Here is an 18,489-nt window from a genome sequence, read left to right as displayed (position 1 = left end):
TCAATGCTTCCTTTGGGCTTCCAATGATACTTGATCCACGTCTGTAAAGCCTTTTCAGTGGGCCATAGTCCCATGAATTTACAGATAATGGCATAGGTTCCCATATGTTCCCTGTACTCCTGCAGATCAGGATCATTTAATATTATTCGAGGAGTGATTTCTGCTTTTGGTTTGTAGGGTCCTTTTTGTTTCTTGTCTCTTGAACCCAGAATTTTGCCTTATTCCTCTTTCTCCTTTGTGTTGTTATTTTCTTTTGTTCTGGTCCCATTTGTTTCCTTTTCATTGTCCATGTTTCTGTAGTTCATACCGTCTTCACTATTTCCAAGTGGTGATTTACTTCTGCTAGCCACTACATCTTTGTAGGAGGGAGCCGATCTCCCTCCCCTGCCATTCTCCATTAGAATCGAACTCTGCTCGTTGTGGAAAACCTAGCCGCTTCGTTTCTCCCACCATCTGTCCCAAACCTGTAGATCTTCGGACCACCATTTTTCAATGTTGCTGATGAAATCTGGGTGAGAGAGCCATATATTCTCAAATCTGAAGGGTTTGTTTCTGGCAGCATTAATTCCCTTAATTTCTAATTGAATCGGCTAGTGGTCTGAGCCTCCAAATGGGAGAATACTTGCAGATATTTCTGAATTTGTGAGCATCAGATTCTCGAAGATCAAAAATCTGTCTATCTTGGAGGCAACGTGAGCATTACCTCCACTTTTCTTGTTCCAAGTAAAAATACCGTTATGCATTTCAGAGTCAACGATTTTCATGTCTTTTGTGAAAGAATGGAATCCTACTGAATCTCTACTGAGGATTCTGGTGCCTCCCTTTTTTTCCGAAAGAGATTTAATCATGTTAAAGTCTCCTACAATGACCCAAGGGATTTATTTATGTCTGCTTCTGAGACCTACCAGGGAGTTCAAAAATCTAAGCTTCTCATCTATTCTCTGAGGACCACAGACATTCGTAACTAGGAAGGTCTCAGACATCCCCATTGGTTGAATGATAGCTGATAAGTAATTTTTCATTGCCTCTGCATCTACAATGTTGACTTTTTGGGGGTTCCAAAGAGTGAGTATGCCTCCCGCTGTGTTCTTTGATTTGACTTCTAGAAACTCAAATTTACTGAGCCATTTGTTATGGATTTGTTTTATTTTCTGAATGGAGCATTTCGTTTCTTGAATGAAGATTATGTCCGGCATTGCTAGTTTCATTATGTTACTTAGCATTCTTTGTTTTCTTTTACTACCTAGACCTCAGATATTCCAGGATATGAACTTCATAATTAAAGATTTGTAAAGGAGTATTTGGTTAGATCTTTCATCTTACCCAAATCTATCATTAGCTTTCCACACTCCATCAAGAACTCATTTTCCTTTTTTCTGCCTCTCTTCTTCCCTGGATTTCTGGTGGCTAATCCTGGAATTAGTTTCATTGTTTTAACCCATCTATTCTCCTGTTTCTGGATGTTTTTACCTTTCTCCAGTCCTCATTCCTATGTTTTCCATAAGAACAATTGTTGTATTCTATTGCAATCTTCTTGAGGCAGAGAATTTATTCCTCCTTTGGTTCCTTGCATCAGGAATCCTTCCAGATCTAGGTTTTCCATGTCGAGTATTTCTTGTAGTTCATGATCTTCCAGATCTATTTCACTTTGGGTCATTTCCTGGTCCATTTCCATTTCTATTTCACTTCTCCTCGCTTCTTTTTGGGAGTCAATGTCTGAAGAATGATTTGTGTCCTCTTTTTTTTTTTCCTTTTTCTTTAGCATCTTCCTCTTGATATTGATTCTTTCTTATGATTTCTTCAGGCTCTTCTAGCACTTGAAACTCATTCTTACTACCCTTTTTCCCCTTAGTATGTTGTTGCTTTGATCCATTCCCGCCCTTCCCCTACTAGCCACTTTCTAAAAGCTTTCGGTGTCCTTCGATATATTAATTTTTTCTTTGTTATCTTCTTTGCTGAGAGGGCAGTCTCTTAAAAAATGCCCATGTTCGTGGCATCTTCGGCATCTGAAGTTCATAGTCTACTGTCTGCACCCACTCCTCATCAAAAACTTCCAGGATCACTTCATCCAGAAGTGCTCCTGATAGATCCATTTCCACACAGATCCTAGCAAAGGATGTATATTTTCCCCTTCTTACGACTTCAGAAGCTTTGACATAGCGTCCTAGTTTATTGCCAATGGCAGCTAACGGTTCTGTTTGCCAATAATCAAGAGGTATAGAGTAGAGCCTTACCCACAAAGGAACCGAAGAGAAAGTCTCCCTTTCTGGGACAAAGAACTTTCATTTTCCAAGGTCTCATATAGATACTTGCAACAGCAAAAAAATAGGGTCCTCCTTTGAATATTCTGTCTTTATCTTCAATGTTAGAGAACACTATTGTGAAGAATCCTTTTGACCCAAGATGTAGGTCAATGCTTCCTTTGGGCTTCCAATGATACTTGATCCACGTCTGTAAAGCCTTTTCAATGGGCCATAGTCCCATGAATTTACAGATAATGGCGTAGGTTCCCATATGTTCCCTGTGCTCCCGCAGAGCAGGATCATTTAATATTACTCAAGGAGTGATTTCTGCTTTTGGTTTTAGGGTACTTTTTGTTTCTTGTCCCTTGAACCCAAAATTTTATCTTCTTCCTCTTTGTCCCTTGTGCTGCTATTTTCTTTTGTTCTGGTCCCATTTGTTTCCTTTTCATTGTCCCTGTTTCTGTAGTTCATATCGTCTTCACTATTTATAGGTGGTGATTTACTTCTGATGGCCACTACATCTTTGTAGGAGGGAGCCCAGCTCCCTCCCCTACCATTCTCCATTACAATCGAACTCTGCTCACTATGGAAAACCTAGCCACTTCGTTTCTCCCATGTAGTTTAACTTATAAAGAAAATGCCATTTTTCATGACAATTTTTCTAGTTAATTGTAACCAAAATCTGCCAAAGGTTTATCAGAGATTTTTAAAAACTCTAATTTAAGTAATTTAATCTATAGATATTGAGTGCCATAGACAGGTTTTTCAGGGCGATAAATCTATTTATGCATTCAAAAATGCATTTTCAACAACAAAAAATCACATTATTTCATGAAATTGTTTTACTGGATTCTAGTGGAAAATTCTATTTGGTTTATAAGTTAAACTATGCCTTTTATAATCATAATATTTAGTTAATGTCCATAAATGACTCTTACCCTCCAGTTCTATAAGATTTTCTTTTATATAATCATAATAGTTAATGTCAATAATTAAATATTCAATATTTTTTTATTTTATATAAATATTAATCATTGTCTACTAAGCCCCAGTGGATAGCTCAATTGGTCTATTTCTTGTTTCTCAGTACCTTAGGCTTGACATATGTTATTTTTATAATTGATTTCGACCTTCAACTCCTTATCATAAAATTCTAACTCCAAACCTAAAAAGAAATAAACATCACACAAACCAATTAAGTTATATTTTATAAAATTTTCAATAATAATTATTACGTTTATTTATTCTATATATTACTTTATTATACACTTTTTATTATATAAATTATATAGAATTTATTTATTATATATATTACTCTATTATACATTTTTTATTGTATACATTATATAAAATATAATTATTATATGTAATTTTATTTTTTTGATATAATTATATATACATCTTGCCATAATAATGACCATAATAATGACCATATATTTTTTCAAAGTAATACTTTATTATATATATTATATATTACATATAATTATTATTTGTAATTTTATTATGTACTTCTTATCATAATAATGATAAAATACTCTTTCAAAGTAATACTATCTATGTAGAGTTGGGTGGTTGGTCGATATATTTGAATACACTTGTGTCAAGTTCCACTTCAAACATTAACCACCCTTTAAACCATATATATGAAATGACAAATATCAATATGAAAAGTTGGATTATTTGTAATTTTATTATGTACTTCTTATCCTAATAATGACAAAATACTCTTTCAAAGTAATCCATGCAAAGTTGGGTGGTTGGTCGATATATTTGAATACACTTGTGTCAAGTTCTACTTCAAACATTAACTACCGTTTAGACCATATATATGAAAGGGAAAACATCAATAGTACATTAACTACCATTTAGACCATATATATGAAAGTGAAAACATCAATGGTACAGATAAAATGTAATGAAATAATACATATGAAAAGGTAACTCTTTAAACATATACATATGAGAAAAAATAAATAACCTAAATTAATTCAAATCATAACAAAGTTATTTAACTACTTTTTTTTTAAGTGTTACCATAGCATAATTAACTATATAATATATCAATATATAAATATCATATATAAAGCGGAAAAAAACCGCTGAGAGAATGGCGGATTCCCAGACCTGTTTCGCAGCTGTGGCCCTAGTCTCTGCGCCCAAGCGGCCTCACAATCTATATGGTTTTATGATATCTGGTAGCAGCGAGGGCTCTGGACATCTCCCTCGAGAAGCGACCCGAAATGACGATGGAAGCCGACGACTGCTGAGAGGAGCAGACCCTTTTGAACCTACATACACGGCAGCCGTCAAGAAGAACAGACAAGAGATCAGCACAGACCTGCGATTCCAAACCTATGATGCGGCCGTGTGGAGGGAGAGAACCCTGAACGCAGATGAAGACAGAGCATGCAATTTACAAGGTACTGTTACTGTGTTAAGGGCAACTTCGTTTTTACCTTTCTACATACCCAATCTTGCCCAAGATGCATTTGCAGGGTCAATGCAAAGAACTGGATCGGGAAACCCATCCACGGCAGGTTATCAGTTGCCCAGATCTGTCATCAAATCACCAGATCAGATGCCCAGAAGAACAGGGAACCTTGAAAGAACCCAGATCTATGGACATGCAACCGTCAGGCAGCAACCTCAGAAGGGCTCAAACCCCAGAGAAGCAGACTTCACACAGCTCCTTTTGAAAGCACCGGAAGGAACAACTTACTGCTTGAGATTATGGAGGGGTAGTAGTATCCTAGAACTACGGAACAGAATACAAACCCTTCTTGGCATCCCTGAACAAGGGCAAAATCTGATCTACAAGGGCGCAGCCTATAGGACCACTACACCCTCCAGGAATACAATATAACCACAGATTCAACAATCACCATAAAACTTCGTCTGAGAGGTGGATGCTCTGGATCCAGCTCAAAGAATACAGGCTCCTTCAAGGATGCAGTGAAAGGTAAAGGGGAAAACATTCAACCCAAACCAGCATCAGCACCAGTGCTACCAGGTCCCTATATTGTGGAACAAACACTGGAATCTCCAACGATCCAAGTAACTTTGCCGGAGGTAACTAATCTACACACTCATCTAGCCACACATGTTGTTATATGTAGATTTAATGGGTTCTGGCCAAAATCAGATGCACTGCATCACTGGATCTTCTCAACATGGACATCTGACTGTGAAATTCACCTATGCTCAAAGGGTTTTTTCATAGTTAGTTTTACAACAGAACAAGAACGTGACAATATTATCAATCAGGGGCCTTGGTTCTGGGGCAAGGCTGGCCTCTTAACCACCCCTGGTTCCCCAAATTTGATGCAAATACCATGAAAGTATCAACAGTTCCTGTTTGGGTGAGGCTTCACAACCTCCCTCTCCACTTCTGGCACTACAAAGTTTTATCAGCCATTGGAAATTCTTTGGGGAAATTCCTTAAAATAGATGGTGAAAGAGTTAACCAAGGAATATTCACCTATGCTAGAATATGTGTAGAAGTGGATCTAAGTCTGGGGCTACGTGATCACATTACGCTGAACTATAATAATACACAGAGGATACAACCGCTTGATTATGAAAATACAACATTCAGGTGCATAATATGCATGCAAACAGGGCATCTTCAAAACACCTGCGCACTGGGAAAGAAGGACCCCAAAGAGAACAAGAAACAACAAAAAAAGCTGAAAGGATGGCACCACACCAATTGGAGGGAAAAAGAGGATATGCAGACAGAACCTACAGGGAACCAATCAAAACCTGACACACAAATGGAACAGAAATATACACAGGAAGCAAATGCCCCAGACACACAATTGGGGCCTGACAATATGAAACAACAACAAGAAATACAGTTGGAAGCAAGCGGCATCAAACGAACTCATGGATCTGAAGGCTCGGAATCTGACAAGGAAAAACTAATAAATACAATGGAAAATCAGCTGGCTATCATTGCTCCCAACTCCAACTCTGATGGCTGGCGAAGGGTGGAGAAGAAGAAGGGCAGGAAAGCATAGGCCCGCCGACATTTATTGTTTTATTATTTTGTAATCTCTGTTCGCTTGTGTATACAGGGACAGTCATCTGCATATGCTTAAGCATCTACAAAATGTAATTGTCTTCATATGAATAAAATTACGATTTTTTCTACGGGAAAAAAAAATCATATATAAAGTAGTTAGTGTATAGAATATAAAATAGTTATTGAATGGGTAAATTGTAAAGTATTTCTTGTATAATGGTTATTAGTAAAAAATATTGTGAGTTTTTCACATGTATAAATATGAATATACAAACTAGAAATTAAGCTAACCTACTTTTCATCACATCATGTGAATATATGTTCAAACAAACAACTCATTATCAATTACTCTCAGCATAAAAATAAATAAACAAAAATATTTAATTATAATTTGATACATTATATCTTATAACTTATTAATTATAAAAAATACTATTATCTCATTGTTATATATATATATATATGTAATTGATTATTTCTGATTAAAAAATTATATAATATATCATATTATTATAATTATTTAATCTGTATTAGAGTATATTATATAATACATCAATTATTATATAATAAGAAAATAAAATCATTTAGTGAAATGAAGTCAACATATTTATTTTAATTAAAATATATAATATTTAATAAATTAATTATTTTTTAATCATAATTATCCAATTTATTAAATAGGCATAGCTTAACTTATAGACAAAATAACTTTTCTTACCGGGGATACAATTTCAATAACAAATATGATTTTTTGTTATTTAAAATACTTTTTTGAATACATAAAAGAATTCAGCACCATCAAAAACCCATAGGTACTCAATTTCTTCAAATTAACAAACAATGATTAACATTTAATTACGAGGAGTTCCCCACCAAAAAAAGAGTTGTCATATAAAATATAAAATGATTAATATTTAAAAAATACTATTAACTAATTATAATATATAATATAATATAATTGGTTATTTACTCTTAGCAAGTTATATAATATAACATATTATGTTATAATTCTTTAATCTTTATTATATAATATAATCCATTAATTATTATATAATAATTAACATCTAGTCTTTTAGTTACAAACATAGTCAAATACTCATTATAATTAAGACATATAATATTTTCTCTACATATTAGACTTTTGTGATTCATAATGATAATGAGATTGTCTTTCATTTTAATCACATTGTTAAGATTTGGCCACACTAGAGAGTTCCTAATGTTGACCAAATCTTCATAATGTGATTAATGCTGAAGACAATCTCATTAACATATAATGTTTAATAATGGTGTAGTCTAACTTATAGAAAATCTCATTAACATATAATATTTAATAATTGTGTTGTCCAACTTATAAAAAAAAATCATTAACTTATAATATTTAGTAATGGTGTAGTCTAACTTATAGATGGAATAACCCTTTTCACCAGAATTCGCCAAAATTCATCAATAGAATTTTAAGATTTTTTCTGTTTGAAATATATTTTTGAATGTATAAATCCATTCAACATCGTGACTCGCCAACTAGAATTATGGAGAATAAACAATTTATGCTCAAGTTTTTAAAAATCTTTGTAGATTTTGATTGTGAAAAACATTAACAAAATCTCTGTAAGATTTTGATTAAACAATTTAAACTTAAGTTTTTAAAAGTCTTTGTAAGATTTTGATCAAAATTAACAAGAAAAAATATTGTGAAAATGGTCATTTCGTCTATAAGTTAGAATATGCCTTTCACAATTACATTATTTTTTAATAATAATTGATCCATTATATTAAATAGTTAATTTTTAATAATAATTGATCAATTATATTAAATAGGGATAACCTAACTTATAGAAAATACAATTTTAAACAAGAATATGATTTTTTGTTTTTTAAAATATATTTTTGGATACATAAATGGAATCGACACCAAGAAAAACCCATGAAGTACTCAAATTAACAAACAATAATTAATATTTAATTACTAGGAGTTTCCCCCACCCAAAAAAAAGGAGTTGCTTCATACTGGTGGCTAGAATGTTTCCCACAAGATTTCACATAGTGACTTCTTGTGTTTATTTACATATTATTCCACCTTCAATCAAGTATTTTCATAAATTTGAGAACTAAGTTATTAATAATAAATCTCAAAGGGTTATGACAAAGGAAATAATCCTTAAGTGTGTAAAAATTACTAGAATCCTTGTGATACATCCTTGAATTATTATAATATGATTTGGTCATGACACTCATATTATGAGTCATGATGGTACATATAGTTGGCACACTAAGTGCATGCATGCTTGTATGAGACAAAAATTTCCATTATTGAATTGCATGAGAAGAAATAGCTTCTAATAATTTTGATGAGTTATTGAGTAGTGGTATAATTGGAATGAACCCTTCATCATGCAAAGCAATGTGGAAGCATTTGAGGAATGGTAATTCCTACCAATGCATTACAAGATATGGTAGGATTCATTTCTTCTTCCTCTGGGGTTGGTTCCTGATGTATAACATCTTCTTTTGACGTTTCTTGATCCTTTTCCTCCTCCTCTTCACAATCAATGTAAAATAATTTCTCCTGAGCACATTTATGACCTTTAGTGTATTTGCTATCAAAACTATACAAAGGCCATTTTCTCCTTTTTCTTCCAATGTTTTTGGTGGAGAAACAATAATTCCATCTTTATAATTGCGAGTGCTAGGATTTGTTGTTGCCATAATTTTGCTTTCAATTTTTATTTCCAGCCTGAATGCCTTCTCCGATGAATCAGGTTCCTAAAGACGAACCTCATGTTGAATGTTATCCTTTAAATTCCCTATGAAGACATCAATCCTCTGATTCTCTGGAATATCATTTACCCTTATATTCAATTTTTGGAAGTCCACAATGTGCTCTTCCATTGAACCCTTTAGTTTGAGATTTATCAATTGGCTAAAGAAGGTGTTGCTATTTGTATCCTTATAATGTGTTATCATTTTCTCTATGAAAATTGACCAAGTGACAAGTGGTTTACGAGGAAAAATCACTTTATACCATAAAAATTGATTCGTTTCTAAATATAAAGATGCAATACATGCCTTTTGTCATAGTTTCACATCATGTAGATCAAAATATTTCTGCATCTGTAGTATCCATGTTATGGGATCCCTTCCATAAAACTTCCTCATATTGATCTTTGAAATATGGTGGGTCTTCAACCCAATGTTAGATTCTATGAAATCATGATTAAAATTTATTTTTTTCTCACCATGAGTTCCTCTACTACCTTTTCGTTATTAGGATGCCTTTGTTGTAACAGCTTTTTCCCACCTTCCTTCAAACCTTCCATGTCTTTCTTCAAATATTACATACCTTTCTTGAAATCTTCTTTCATACCATCGATATTAGCTTCAATGGCACACATAAAGCTATTTATCTTAGCTTCGATCGCATTCTTGAAATCATCCATCCCATTTTTCTTACTAGGTGTAACACCCCTCCCTTGTGTACTAAATTATTGTAAACCTAAGCTAAGTTAAAGCTAGGTGTGATAACCTCCCTTTTGTGTTAAACTTTTGTAAACTTAAGCTGGGTTAAAGCTAGGTGTGATAACCTCACTTGTGGGCTAAACTATTCTAAACCTAAGCTGAGGAAAGTGAGGTGATATGTAATATGAAAACAAAATGGGTTATTAAATAAATTAATAAAATAAATCACTTGGGGGGTGGAACACCAAGAGAGAGGAGATTCTTGCCAAATCCCATGAGGAATTAGATAAAGATGAATCTTTCATGACAAAGCTTCTAAATGTGATTCTAGATAAGCTTGGATGGATTGGATATCCATTGGATGCATGGGAGATAAAGATCCATCAAACATAAAAGCTTTGCAGGAGATAAACGCAAGATTTTATGTGGAAAACGATCATGGGAGATAATGACGATTTTTTTCAAAAAAGGCCTAGGAAAATGGAAAAATCCATAAAAGCGGGACGCCGGTAATGGTAACTAAATCATGGAAGATGGTATTAAATACCCAATGCATTGATTAATTGAGGATAGTTGATCCTTGTCAAGATCTTCAGCTCGGGGGGAATCAAAGGTGATTCATGGTTGGGTGGTGGTGCTCCTCCCTCCAAGTGAGGTTTTAGTTGGTTTCAAATGCATGGGATGTTTGTATGATGATTCTTACTCTCTCTCTCTCTGTGTTATAGTTCGAATTTGTTTATGAAAAGATTTACGTTTCCTCACCATGAATGAATGAATTGAATGAGATGCTTATGAGTAGATTACTAGTGTTTCCCTTCATTCTGGTCTGAGTCACTTACATGGTATATAATTGATCTTAACCCTTACTTTGAAATTCTTAAATCATTCACTTGAGGGTTATCCTTATTATGGAGATAATGGTTTTTCATTATGCATGTTGCATGTGAAGTTAGCAGTAGAATTGTATAAAGTGGGTGACAATACTTGTACCCATGAGCTATCTGATTCATGGTAGAAATTGCATGTACCAATTATAGCTATGTAGGTTACCTGTGTTAATGATTTTTATGATAATGTGTTATACATGTGACTCCTTTTATATCCAAGATCAGAGTTCATAGTGGAAGCATAATACATGACTATAAATACTAATGGTGTTTAAGAGGAGATCATACATGAATATGTGAGGTAGATATGAAATCTACATCTTACATTTAAATAAGGAATATAATCTGCCTATAATGTTATGTGATAAATTAAATGCTTATGCATGCAGAAAAATTGTGGAATTAGTTATTAATGCTCCTCGGTGTATGGCCAATGGTTCAAATTATTTGTTCTTGCATGTCCTAAGACTGCCTCCTTTTAGGCTAGTACAACTAGCTATGCATGTGAATGAAGGGTTGGTCAGTAACATACTCACTATGTGTACACGACTATGATAATGATACAAAAACATACTAACTATGGTAAACTTGAATTAATGTCGATTAATGCTTGTGGGGATTAACCCAAGGGTTTCATAGGACACATGCATGATTAGTTTTAACGGTTGATCACATACAATAGACATATAACTGAATCTAAGAGTCCCTAACAAAGAACCAATAAAACATAAGAGGAGTATACCATATTATGCCTCCCTAATTGATGTTGGGTAATATTTTCTTATGTAATATTACGATATATGACCCGTCATGATGGCCAATCCTTAACTATAAACAAAGAAAACTTATCAGAATGAGAGCATAGTAGCTATATTCGCGAGTAGGCTCAAGAGCTATGTTACAAATGGTATCATAGCAATAGGTTCAAACACTAAGTCCTATGGACTAAACCACCTTTGTATTTTTTTTGTTGAAGGTTGTGAAAATTTCAGGTCCTAAATTTGACCTTGCACTAATAAGAAGTTTACTAAAAGGTCGAGGTATAACTGCCAAATATACAAGGATTCTTCAAATATTAAAATAATTTATTGATGAATATAATTCTACATGTATGGGCCTGATTAAAACAAGAAAGGAAAGGCCCATGGGGCTTTGGATTGACAGTGAATGGGTGCACTGCTAAGGCACTCCTTGCGATAGGTCACTGGTTCAAATCCCCCGTGGGTGCTTACCTACCAAAAAAAATAAAACGAGAAAAGAAAGTACATTCATGGTTATATTTAGTGGATGTAAAATTAATAAAATAGAGGGAATAAGTTTTACCAATGAATGGTATTACTTTCGCATTTCGGCTAAGGAGGATTTGGACCATGTATATATACAACCAATTATTTTTACTTCATAAGATAATTCTAGTAGAAATTTTAAAAAGAGACTAATAGGATGCATCCTAACTATTTTTATGCATGAATTGGGAAAAAAAAAATCGGATTTTTTAACGAGTGAACCTGGATTATTTTTATTCTTAAACTATAAGTATAACTAGTATATTTGGATTTTTTTATATCAGTAAAAGGATTTAATGATTCAAATAGTTATGTGTGAACAACAAAATTATGTTTGGTTAGAATAACGAATCCTAAATATATATCCTATATTTAAATTAGTGAATTATTGGGAAGAAACAACGATGCGATGATGTGTCGATTTGAGAAATTTTGGAATAAAACACGGGCTGCATATTATCACGATATTGGAATACTAAATGTTTTTTTGCAAGAATCCTTTCCCCTAATCCAAGAATAGGGCATACACCTAGTTGCCAATGTTCCTAACAGGGAACTTACAGTGGAGAACGTTGTACAGAATTAAATCAAGGAATTGAAGATGACCAACCTCCACTGCATTTATTGCTTTATTGTGCAGGACAAAAAAAATACATCAACAAAGGCTGAAATAACATTCATGTCTGCACCAATCACTGGTCACTGATGACTTTCCCATTTCAATCATCATAATGAGAACAAAAATGAAACACAGTCAAAAATGTGGTTGTTATGCCGATGAGTAATACTAGTTTCTATTTTTCTTCTTTTAGATGAACTGAATATTAATAATTGCATCTGCTTGTTTCCATATAAAAGTAATCAAAGCTATCCTTGGGGGCAGTTATATATGGAGGACGGTTTTTTGGTTAATAAAAAATATTGAATGGAATATATATTGTGAATAGAATGTGGTCAATGGAAGGCAGAAAGCGCACTTCCCTCCCCTTAAATTGTTCCATCGATGTTATTCAATAGGTGATTCGAGGATCAGATAGGAACTCTGAAAACTCGGGATCGAGCGATCATGCATTTACCTATATTGAATCGGTTCGTAGAGTATACCATCGAATCAGATCATTCCCTCCTTCTATGGGTGGGAAATAATGGGACTAAGGAACCCCAGATATAGGCGAACCAACAATTATAGTTGAGCGAGCCAAGGTAATTCGCTCATTATAGAAGATACTTTGCATCTCCACTGATTGATAAAAACCCATACTTGAGATCTTGGATCAAGTATGGGTTTTTATCAATCAGTGGATAAAAAAAATATTATGGTTTCTCCATGCCTCATTACTATGTATATATTGCCATGGGCATTAGCTTAATGATTATGAGGGTGAAGGAAAAATGCTTACTTTCACATTTTGTTCATCTCTTACTCTATTTCAGGATAGATAGCTCTCCATATTGGTAGGTGCTGACTATGACTATGACTATGGGTATGCGTAGACCCACGCAAGCTGAAATCTCAAAACCTGCCCCCGCACGTTGTCATTCTCTACCAGAGTATTGAACAACCATATCAATTTTAATAACTTCAATGCGATATTGCGGAAGTTTCAATTATGATGGAGAAATAAAGTTTGTATAACAAGATACTTTCAATTAGATACTATAAAGACCCATTAAGGTAAATAACTTCATTCCAGTATATTCTTATAAAAAAGTATATATATCTATATCTATATATATATATATGTTATACTTATAATATTAATCTAAATTTAATATTATATCATATATATTCTTTAATAATATTATTGATAAGAATATATATTGTTATAGGATGCATGCTTACACAGATCTGATAAATAGAGACGAGTGGGAAATCGGTATCCTGAGATTTTTCGGTAATTAGAAAAACAAAACCCTCTATTCAAGTCACACGAACTCTCTACTTAAAAGCATACAAATTGAGAAAAGTAGGATGGTAAAAGCACAATTCTCAACATAATTATAGATTGTAATATGATATGTAAGTGCATATACTTATATTAAATGGTAGAATTAGTAAAATGGGTAAGTGAGTAAATCCTAAAGTGGTGAAATTCTTTTTTTAACAGTCAAAGTGATGCCCGCTACAATCTCAACTTTAAAGTATTATTCATGGTGATAAGGGGAAGTATAAAAAAAGAAAATTGAGTCGAAAAAGTTATCATGTTACGAAAGAACTATCGGAAATTATTTTACATCAAGTTATGAAGTTTGGAATGTATCAAATTATGAAGTTGTGAATGTAAGGGAGGTTTAAAAAATGGTCAACCTCCAAATCCAATCATGTTTCATTCTTTTAAAATAATGATACTATTTTTCCCTCATATGGTCAAGCATGTAAAACATTGAGAATTTGTTTCTAAATATGTTTGCTTTGTAAGAAAAAATTATGCATAACGCTTAATGAATGAATTTATTAATTGTTTAATGATATATCGTAATTTAGAATTGTTGAGGTGCATCCAATAGAGATGTGAAACTTCTTTTGGCAAGACTTGGAAATACTGCAGGGAAAAATTAGTTGCATAAGCTTGAGAAAATAACTGCTTATTTGGAATTTCATAGAAGAGTTAAATCCTTATGTGTAATCGTTTTTGTATATGAGCAAAGGTAGTTTTCTACCTGTAACTCTACTTATTTTAGTGGGTTGATATCTTTCACATAAATCTCCAAAATAGTCATGATTGAGCATGTGGAGTTTGTGGTATTGAAAATGAAGGTAAAATACTTATATATGCATGATAGCAACTAGATGTACATAAAAGGAAACTTGGGCAAAATTGGTATTAAGAATGACGAAGAGAAATTAGAAAGTTTGCTTAAAACCTCTAACACAATTTCTACCATTAAATCAACATCCCAAACCATGACATGAACTGGTTGATGAACAGTGTGGAAAACTATATTGGGATTAAATTTTCCAATAGCTAAGAGATTTAAATGGTGGTTGGTACAATTGTGGTGTAAATGAATGGCTAAATAAAATGACCTGACCGTGGAAAAGAAGATTAGATAATAAAGAAAACTATGGTTGTATTACTGTTGTATTGTTATGTAACGATACATATACCTATGCATTGTCATGAATTGTATGTGTTACCATAGTCTGGCTGAGTGGTTATTCGGATAAACATGTTTTAAAAAGGATCATGCTTAATATCCATACATAGTAATGAGTCATATGAATCTTCCATGTAAGCACTTTTTGATGAATTCTAGTATTGATAGTCCCTTACATGTTGAAATAAAGTAAAAGTCATTGCTCAACAACCATAAAGATGTTGGTTATTCCAATGCCTATTAAAGGGGAGTATGTTCTGTGGAAGGAAATAGTGTGATTGATCTAATGATTATATTGGTAAAGTAGTGTGGAGTTGTTCTTGTGTTGTGATAGACTGTATGTTTTGTTGCTTAGATGTTGGGCATAGTGGTGTTGACCAAGGATTCAAATTATATGTTCTTGCATGTCCCAAGTGTATGGCCAATGGTCCAAATTATATGTTCTTGCATGTCCTAAGACTACCTCCTTTTAGGCTAGTCCAAGTAGTTATGCATGTGAATGAAGGGTTGGTGAGCAGGGCTATGATCATGATACACAACCTACTAACTACAGTAAACTTGAATTAATGTCCATTAATTCTTGTGGGGATTAACCCAAGGGTTTCATAGGACGCATGCCATGATTATTTTTAACTGTTTATCACCTACAACAGACATATAATTGAATCTAAGGGTTCCTATTAGAGAACCAATAAAACATAAGAGGAGTATACCATACTATGCCTCCCTAATTGATGTTGGGTAATATTTTCTCATGTAATATTGGGAGATATGACCTACCATGATGGTTAATCCTTAACTATGAACAAAGAAAACTTATCAAAATGAGAGCCTAGTAGTTATATTCCCGAGTAGGATCAAGAGGTACGTTACAAATGGTATCAGAGCAATAGGTTCAAACATTGAGGCCTATGGAATAAACCACCTTCGTAGTGTTTTTGTTGAAGGTTATGAAAAGTTCAAGTCCTAGATTTGACCTTGCACTAATAAGAAGTTTACTAATAGGCCGAGGTATAAGTGCCAAATATACAAGGATTCTTCAAATATTAAAATAATTTATTGATGAATATAATTCTACATGTATGGGCCTGATTAAAGCAAGAAAGGAAAATACATTCATTGTAATATTTAGTGGATGTAAAATTAATAAAATAAAAGGAATAAGTTTTACCACTGGATGGTATTACTTTTGCATTTCAGCTAAGGAGGATCTGGACCATGTATATATACAACCAATTATTGTTAACTCGAAGAAATTTTAAAAAGTAACTAAATATGACACAGGATGTGTCCTAACTCTTTTTATGCATAAACTAGGAAAAAAGTTAATCGGGTTATTTAACGAGTGAACCTAGATTATTTTTTTTCTTAAACTATAAGTATAACTAGTATATTTGGATTTTTTATATCAGTAAAATAGATGGATTTAGTGATTCAAACAGTTATGTGCGAACAACAAAATTATGTTTGGTTAGAATAACGAATCCTAAATATATATCCTATATTTAAATTAACAAACAATTGGGAAGAAACAAGGATGCGATGATGTGTCGATTTGAGAAATTTTGGAATAAAACCCGGGCTACATATTATCATGATATTGGAATACTAAATGTCTTTTTTCAAGAATCCCTTCCCCTAGTCCAAAAATAGGGATTACACCTAGTTTCCAATGTTCCTAATAGGGAACTTACAGTGGAGAATGTTGTATAGAATTGAATCAAGGAATTGAAGATGACCAACCTCCATTGCATTTATTGCTTTATTGTGCAGGACAAAAAAAATACATCAACAAAGGCGGAAATAACATTCATGTCTGCACTAGTCACTAGTCACTGATGACTTTCCCATTTCCACCATCATAATGAGAACAAAAATGCAACACATGTTGCAGTCGTACGTCAAAAATGTGCTTGTTATGCCCATGAGTAATAGTAGTCTCTACTTTTCTTCTTTTAGATGATCTGAATAATAATAATTGCTTCTGCTTGTTTGCATATAAAAGTAATCAAAGCTATCCTTGGGGGTGGTTATATATGGAAGATGGTTTATAAAAGTAATCAAAGCTATCCTTGGGGGTGGTTATATATGGAAGATGGTTTTTTGGTTATATATGGAAGATGGTTTCTCCACGTCTCACACCACTGTGTATATATCGCCATGAGCATTAGCTTAATGATTATGAGGGCGAAGAAAAAATGCTTACTTTCACATGTTGTTCATCTCTTACTCTATTTCAGAATAGATAGCTCTCCATATTGGTAGGTGATGACTATGACTATGGGTATGCGTAGACCCATGCACGTTGAAATCTCAAAACTTGCCCCCGCACGTTGTCATTCTTCGTCGGAGTATTGAACAACCATATCAATTTTAATAACTTCAAGGCGAGATTGCCGAAGTTTTAATTACGACAGAGAAATAAAGTTTGTATAACAAGATACTTTCAATAAGATACTATAAAGACCCATTAAGGTAAATAACTCGATTCCAATATATTCTTATAAAAAAAGGTATATATATATATTATACCTATAATATTAATTTAAATTTAATACTATATGATATGTATTCTTTAATAATATTAGTGATAAGAATGTATATTGTTATAGGACGCACGCTTACACAGATCTGATAAACAGAGACGAGTGGGAAATCAGTATCCTAAGATTTTTCGGTAATTAGAAAAACAAAACCCTCTATTTGAGTCACACGAACTCTCTACTTAAAAGCATACAAATTGAGAAATGTAGGATGGTAAAAGCACAATTCTCAACGTAAATATAGATTGTAATATGATGTGTAAGTGCATGTACTTTTATTAAATGGTAGAATTAGTAAAATGGGCAAGTGAGTAAATTCTAAAGTGGAAAAATTCCTTCTTCTTTTTTTATAGTCAAAGTGATGCCCGATGCAATCCCAACTTTATAGTATTATTCATGGTGATATGGAGAAGTTAAAAAAAAAAAAATGAGTCGAAAAAGTTGTCATGTTACGAAAAACTATCGGAAATTATTTTACATCAAGTTATGAAGTTGGGAATGTATCAAAGTATGAAGTTGTGAATGTAAGGGAGGTTTAAAATTGGTCAACCTTCAAATCCAATCATGTTTCATTCTTTTAAAATATTGATACTATTTCTCCCTCGTATGGTCATGCATGTAAAACATGAAGAATTTGTTTCTAAAAATGTGTGCTTTGTAAGAGAAAATTCTGCGTAAAGCTCAATGAATAAATTTATTAATTGTTTAATGATATATCGTAATTTAGAATTGTTGAGGTGCATCCAATAGAGATGTGAAATCTCTTTTGGAAATACTTGGAAATACTACAGGGAAAAATTAGTTGCATAAGCTTGAGAAAATAACTGCTTATTTTGAATTTCATAGAAGAGTTAAATCCTTACGTGTAATTGTTTTTGTATATGAGCAAAGGTAGTTTTATATCTGCAAATCTACTTTTTTTAGTGGGTTGATATCTTTCACGTAAAT

This window comes from Pinus tabuliformis, chromosome 7 (genome assembly GCF_031772625.1).
Source record: "Pinus tabuliformis cultivar Carrire ecotype Pingquan chromosome 7, CPIR1, whole genome shotgun sequence".
Lineage (NCBI taxonomy): Eukaryota > Viridiplantae > Streptophyta > Pinopsida > Pinales > Pinaceae > Pinus > Pinus tabuliformis.
This window is presented reverse-complemented; position numbering follows the sequence as displayed.